The sequence below is a fragment of the Calidris pugnax genome, unplaced genomic scaffold, assembly GCF_001431845.1.
Source record: "Calidris pugnax isolate Ruff unplaced genomic scaffold, ASM143184v1 scaffold25, whole genome shotgun sequence".
Taxonomy (NCBI): Eukaryota; Metazoa; Chordata; class Aves; order Charadriiformes; family Scolopacidae; genus Calidris; species Calidris pugnax.
The window spans coordinates 7,572,561-7,579,680 of record NW_015090805.1 but is presented as its reverse complement, the minus strand read 5'-3'; positions in this window follow the sequence as shown (position 1 = coordinate 7,579,680).

Sequence of the window (7,120 nt, the reverse complement as noted above, 5' to 3'; positions counted from 1 at the left end):
TCACCGTTTTCATCTTTCACAATGATTTCTCATTATCTGTTGCCTGACTTGTTTGCCTTTGCTGGTGTCATGGTTGCAGCTCTGGAAGCTCCTCAGTCTGGGGCACATGTATTTCTGAGGTGTGATTTGTTTTGCGCAGACATTGCTCTCCCACAGCCTGTTGACTTAGTGGGGGTGGCACCTTTACACTGAATAGCAGAGCATTGCTCTGAATGTGAAACATCCTAATAAATAATAATCTTGTTGACCAAATGCCAGCTGATTTTGTAAGCCTAGGATGGATAAACCAGCAATAGCTTGGTATGTGTTTGTCTGGTGTGAGCTTCTCCAATTTGCGAGCTCAGTGTGGGATAGACATGGAGGAAAAAAACATTAGGCTCTTCTTTGATACCATCTTTAGGGCTGGTTGGGTAAGTCAAAGCACTCATGATACCGCGCTGTGGACAGTTTTATACTGATCTGTCCATGCGACCACTTTCCTCCATGCATATTCCCTGTTGATGTTTCCCTCTGCCTCGATATCCTCCTGGTCATGCTAGTGACCATATGGCCACATGAGCACTAGCATGACCACAGGGATATCGAGGCGGAGGGGAATGTCAACAGGAAATATCCATGTGGGGAAAGAGGAGGAAGCAGGAGCACGCACCAGAGTGAAAACACTGACTCAATGGTGATCACAGAACCACTCGGACACACAGCTGGTGGTGGATGAGTCCATATGTCTTCCTGGAAGTCACAAATGCCAAGAGGCCTTGGCCCATCCACCTCTACCTCTTGCTATATCATGGTTTTGGAGGTGAAGTAAAGACGCCCTGGTGGTCTAGTATTAGGGACAAAATGTTTGTGAACATGTCAGGGCTCTTCTGCCAAGTGGATAAGATGGTTCTTCACTCACTTTGTGTCAAGCGAATGGGGAGTCTGGAATGAGCCCAGGTTGTATGTGCGCCTTGAAGCTGCCCAGTGCTTTGGGGTATTGATGTTTAGACACCAAAAGAAATGTTGAATTGAATCCTGCTTTCTCCTTAGCACAGTATTGATCTTTAAATAGGAAAAGACCAAACCGGAAACTCTATATCCATGGAAACATGGAGCTTAGCTCCTACGACTCAACAAGCACAACAGTAATTATTTTGCTGTCATTTCTACAACTTCATAGCTTAATGGTATTAAGAGACCCTTGGCTCCTTCAGTTGATGATTATCTGTCATTTGTGGTTAAATAATACTGTCAAAAGAATATCACTGACTGAAATTTTATGTTCACATTTCAAAAATAACACCACATACTGCTGTATTAAATAGCATTTGAGGTTTTAAAATTAGATAGATAGATGGACAGACAGACAGATAGATGGATAGCTATTTTGTCTCTTTTTTCTCTCTATTAATTTTTTTTAATGGAAATACAAACACGTTCTGTAGTTTTATTATAACCCTGATAGAGCCTGATAGCTAAATTTCTTCTTTCCCTGGTTGTCAGGTTGGTCTTTCACTCAGCGGGGAAGGAAGCTTTTTGTAAATTGGAAACAAAAACACGGTTTCAAAACTGAAAAGGCAACCAGAATACCTCTGGCAGGACCAATTTATGCATAAAGACTGCTTTTTTACTGCAGCATCAATACTGCTGGTACTGGTTTTAACAGAGAGCAGAAACGCTCCTGTTAATGATAGCTTTTTTGGCTTATCTCAGAGCTTTGGGGGGACCATATCAACAGGGCAGGGCTAGGGTAAGTGGTTCTCGACTGAACATGGCCAAGCTTTGGGTGACAGGACGTTTCATCTTTTAAATAAAAGGTGTTTTACTGTATTGGACCCCATGGTATTGTTTAATGCATAAATATGCACTTACTCGTATTGAGGAAGACCGTTTCATGCCCCATGTGGAATAAACTAGCTTTAGACAGAGTATTTTTCACCAGTTTTGTAATAAGTTGACGGCAGGCTAAAGTCAGCATTGGAAAACCCATATTTAATCCTGGGGAGAAGGAATGAGAAGGTCTGATTTCCTTACCAGAGCCTGCAGGATGCTCCCTAAGTGTAGCAAGTGGTACTGCAACTTGCAACACAAAGAGCTCATAAACAAGGGAACCTTTATTGCAGAAAAGTTTCCACTGCAGCGAGTTCTCGAATGGTCCATAAAAGGGCATAAATTGGCTCTTTCATTTCAGAAAAATAAAATGCCTTCCCACTTGATAGCACAAATAGTAGAACCCGAAGCCAGCTCTTGTTTAAGGTGTTTACGGGATCAGGCAAACAGCAGAGAACAGGAGTGGAGTAAGGCAAGGGAGGAGCCCACACCTCCCTGGATTGCTGCGTCATGTACCTGGAGCCAGAAGACCCATTCAGGATTCGTGTTAAAAAAGGCAAACAAACAACACCTTAATGGTTTAAAAAGCACTGGCAAATGAGAAGCACCAGGAAATGTGCTGGTTTTGTTGCAGCCTGACAAAAAGAGAAGGCCTTTAATTTTAAGAGTTCCAGGGTTTTTTTTTTTTTTTCAGTTATTCGCATGAGAAAATAACTAGGCATTCCAACGACATCATTTGGCAGAAATGAAATCTAAGTGCTCCAATTTGAGTTTCAATAAATCAGTACTAGAATTGGCTCTGTCACTCTATAAACTCTTGGGCATTAGCTTTTATACCCTTTTGGAACTGGCTGGCTGCACTCTTAAGCACGCTGATCATGACGCAGTGATGTTTTCATCATGACACGCTCTAATCCAAAAAAAAAAAAAGGCAGGAGAATGTTTGTATTCCTCCCCTTCCCCAACGATGAGTAAGTTTTTAATGGTTTTGTTATAGCCTAATGAAAATAGAATAGTTTATTTAACATTTCCAGGATTTCCTTTCTTTTCTCTCTTTTTTTTTTTTTCTTTTAATTATTTGGAAAAATAAAAAGGCAATATGATACCATGCAGCAGCCACTGCTGTTAACATGATCTTTCTGTAATGGTGTGTGGAAAGAATGCACAACAAAGGAACTAGAAACGCTTTGTAAATATACATTGCCCATTTTGGCAGAGAATAAGCCTGTCTGATTATCTTTCTGCTACTGCTGTAAATGATATTGCCCTTTTATTGAACAGATGCAAGCCCTTCTGAATCCAATTAAAGGCTTCTCAGGTGTGCCCATATGAGCAAATTTTGGATGCTGAGGTGTATGTGCATTGGTGCAGCAGGTATTTCTGTCATAAAAGCTATGAAGGCCTGGGTATAAGCGTGTGTACATTGGGGGGACTATGTGTTTTTCCAGCGTAGATGCTGTCAGCAGCTCTTGGGATCAGAGAATATGAAAAGCATCGTTGTTTCTCTAAATGTTATGGCAAAAGCATGAATGGAATGACAACATTTCTAAATATTTTGCCTAATTAGTCTGTCGGGAAGAATTTGAACTCCACTTGTCCTGGATGTGAATGCAAAGTATTGACTAAACCCGAAACACGCTTGCTGGCCATCAGGAAGGCCCAGGGTCAGTATCATCAGATAGCGGCAAATCCCAAAGGACGCTTTTCGTGAAACCTTCCTTCCTAGTCTCTGCATTCATGAGGGTTTTTTGACTCTGAACCAGACGTGTCTCAGATTACAAGCCCAGGTCTTCCTCCCCTGGCTCAGATGCGTGTGATACAAACAAAACTGAAGGCATAAACCATTTCAGTATAAAGTAACCCAGGAAAGGATTATATCCCTATAAAGCAGCTACACCATTCTAGACCCAACAGCTGTGTTCCCCTCTGCTGTATATATCAGAGGGGCACCCTCTGATACCTTATTCCCCAGTTTATTCAAAACCAAGGCTTACTTTCTGTAAGTGGTAATTCTGTGGTAAAAAAAGGAAAGAAGAGCTGGAGCTAGGGACTCTGCCTGCTGTTCTATAGCCATTACTGGCAGGGCTGGAAACGGTGGAGTGACAAGAGATCAAAGCGTTTTATCTTTGTGATACAGGTTTAAAAAGAAAAGAAAAGGTTCTTAAATGTTCACCTTTAAATGTCCACTGTTACAACTACCAACACAGCCACAAAAACAGTAAGCGGTGATGGTTAGGTTTTCCAACAGAGACATGGCCCTCTTCGTAGGGAGGTCTCCCTGGAATCTTCCAGTTCTTGGAAAGCACTGGAGGATAATGCAAGCCAACTGCCTTTCTTTCAGCTCTTCAGAACATAGATGTGCCTGAGTGTGTCTGAGCAGGTCCCTGTACATTGTTAGTGTAAATCTCATTTAAACAAATCCTGCATCCATTTGGTAGGGCACATCCTTCCCATATACTTCATCACATCATGTCTGTAAGAATTGGGAGCCAGCAATGGAGAGAAGCAGGATGATGTGGGAGCTCAGAGGTAGGGAAAGGACATAGCAACAACTTTAAAGCCGCTTATGAAGCAGAGGCAGATGAGTTTGACCTCATTCTTCCTAGGTGGGTACACAACAGACCTTCTCTTGATGACTTCTCTTCCATTAAAAGAAGAGCCACTTACCCTCCTTTCCAGAATTTGTCCTGGTTGGTTGAGAGAGAGTCTTCTGCTATGTGTGATACTCAGAGAGTCCTAGATTCCAAAAGTTTTTCCAGCTACCTTGTTCTGGGTGACACTTTGGTTGTCCCTTATGTGTCTACCTGTTGCAGAACACCTCAATTGTGGTCATGTAGAGATGAATCTCACTCTTTCAGCTTGAACAGCCAATATAGACACCCTGATTCCTTTTAGAGTGGGAAAGGCCTGGAACTCAGAAGAAAAAAATATCCCACTATTTCCTGTCCACAGGCTAAGGCTACCTGTGCAAGTGAAAAATACACATGCTGTTATGTGTGGTGTGCAAGTCTACATGCACTTAACTCCTGTGAACATGGGTTAATCTGCTGTCACCTAGTGAACAAATTAACAATCTCCTAATATATTCTGTTCTCACTAGGCTGACTTCTGCCTCCCACTGCTGTTCCCTTCCTCCTCGGCCTCCTGGCCAGCCCAAATCTTCCCTTACCTCTTCTCTGTTTCAACCAATCCTTTACTCTGCTGGGGAACAGAAAGTCCCAGCCTCCCACCTCCTGCTTTTGCACTTTCACCGTATACCTCACCCAGCTTTTGCAAAAACCACTCCCCGTCTCCTTGACTGGGGTCCTGATCTCAGTCCCTGCCAGCCTTGCCTGCTGCAGGGGGCTGTGCTCCTGTCTCTCCAGCCTGAGGGTCCTGCTAACTGGTGCCAGAGGTTGGCAGCATGAGCAGGACCTGCTGCTGGCCAGCTGCCCCCATGGAGAGGCTGGGAGAAGGCAGCACTGTCTCACTGACAGTGTAGAGCAAGATTAGAAGGCAGTTGCAGTTTCAATATGCAGAGGAAGCAAACTCGTCTCACTGAGTTCACAGGAAGTTTCACCCCTTATTGTGGAGAAGCTGGCTTATTTTCTGCTCACATTTTCACACCGTAACATGAATGGACTTGCAGGGCAGTGACGATTCTTCCAAGTCACCTTTTTATGAGTCTCTGAAAACACACAGTGTAAGGTCTTGGCTCTACAGAAAGCACAGCTGGCATCAAGGTGGCACCTGGAGTCACTTTGAATAGTAGCCAGTGACCTCCCAGGTACGCTCTAGAGTCCCGTGCGTTCAGAGCGCTAACCTCCTGTAATCCATGCTGGGTGTATTAAGAATCATGTATGCTGTGAAGATGGATTTGTTACACTCAAATAAATAAATACCCAGGAAATGAGCATGTTGAAAAATTCAGAAAAATGTGTGTGAGGAATCAAAATTAGTGAGGAGCTAAATGGCAAAAATGCCTACTTAAGGGGGAAACGGCCAAGAAATCCTGTATTAGCAAAGCTTGTTAAATTAGCAACCTGTTGTGTCTGATATTGTAAGGCTATTAGCAGGCTTCCCACTTCACTCTGCTGCACTGGGTTTGTTAATGTATGCTTCAGTCCTGTGATTACTTTTTCAAGAAATTTTAACATGAATTTTTTTCTTTAATTTACTGTGGCCAGGTTTTTTTTTGCCTTCAGAACTACATCTTCTTGAGTCAAGTAAACCACTGATCTGTCTCATTTCCACATGTAGCCCACATTTGTGGTAAACTATTATTTGGTTATATTCTTATGTACCTGAAGGCTTCTACCTAGCTGAAATTTGCTCTTTCACTTCAGGAAGTTGTCTAGATAGGGTTACAGCAAATGGCCCGTGGCAATCCTTAATGCTAATCTTTCACACGCTTTAGAACATTAGGTTAAAGGGAGGACAAATCATGTACTTGCTCATGTAATTTATATGTTCCTCCTTTCACTGACCAAGATTTTATCTGCAAAAGTGAGGATATGGCCATTATGTATATCTTTTCTGTAACTGCTGGTAATCTTTCTCATGACCAGGCAGCACAAGTGTGTGTGCCTTCAGGTCTGCATGCGAGTCTTGTCCTTCAGGACAGGACTCAGAGGTGAAGTTTCTGCTCCTAGGGTTTCTCAGACTTCCCGACTTTGGGCCATTTTTTCAAGAGTGTACCATGGTTTAGGATGCCTCAGTTATGAGCTATCAAGTTGAGATACCTGACATTTTCTTTTTGGACCAAAGGAACCCTCAAGAGTGGCACCTGCAATGGGTGGCTGCCCAGCAGAAATTCAGGCTCAAGTGAGCCCTGCTTGAAGCCATGCAGAATGGGTGCTACTTTGGAGCCTTCCATCTTGCTTCTCTTCCTGGAAATTTCTACAAATAATATCCCTCATCAGGAGATAATTTGGCTGATAGTCTTTCTAGACTCTCTGGGCTGTTTCTGTTTGATATGCAGGCTGACTGAAAGTGTCAAGCTCCAGCAAATTTAAACTAAGCACAAACTGCATTTTCTTAATTGGTACCATAGCCCATTTGTTAAGTTCAAAGGGGCTTTTCTGACTCCTTGGGCATGTGCCTGAGTTATGAACTGAGTACTTGCCTAGAAGTAGGGAATAGGAAACACAAATAGGTAACACGGGGAGGCATTGATTCATCTTCATTTGTAAAACTGACTGTTTAACAAGTCTTTTACAACAGTGACTTCTGGGACTGAGTCCATCTGGGATAAATAACTTTTATATAACATTTGGGGTCTAAATTAAGAGCTGGATTCGCCTTTGGCTGCGCCCTGCCTCCCCCCTCCACC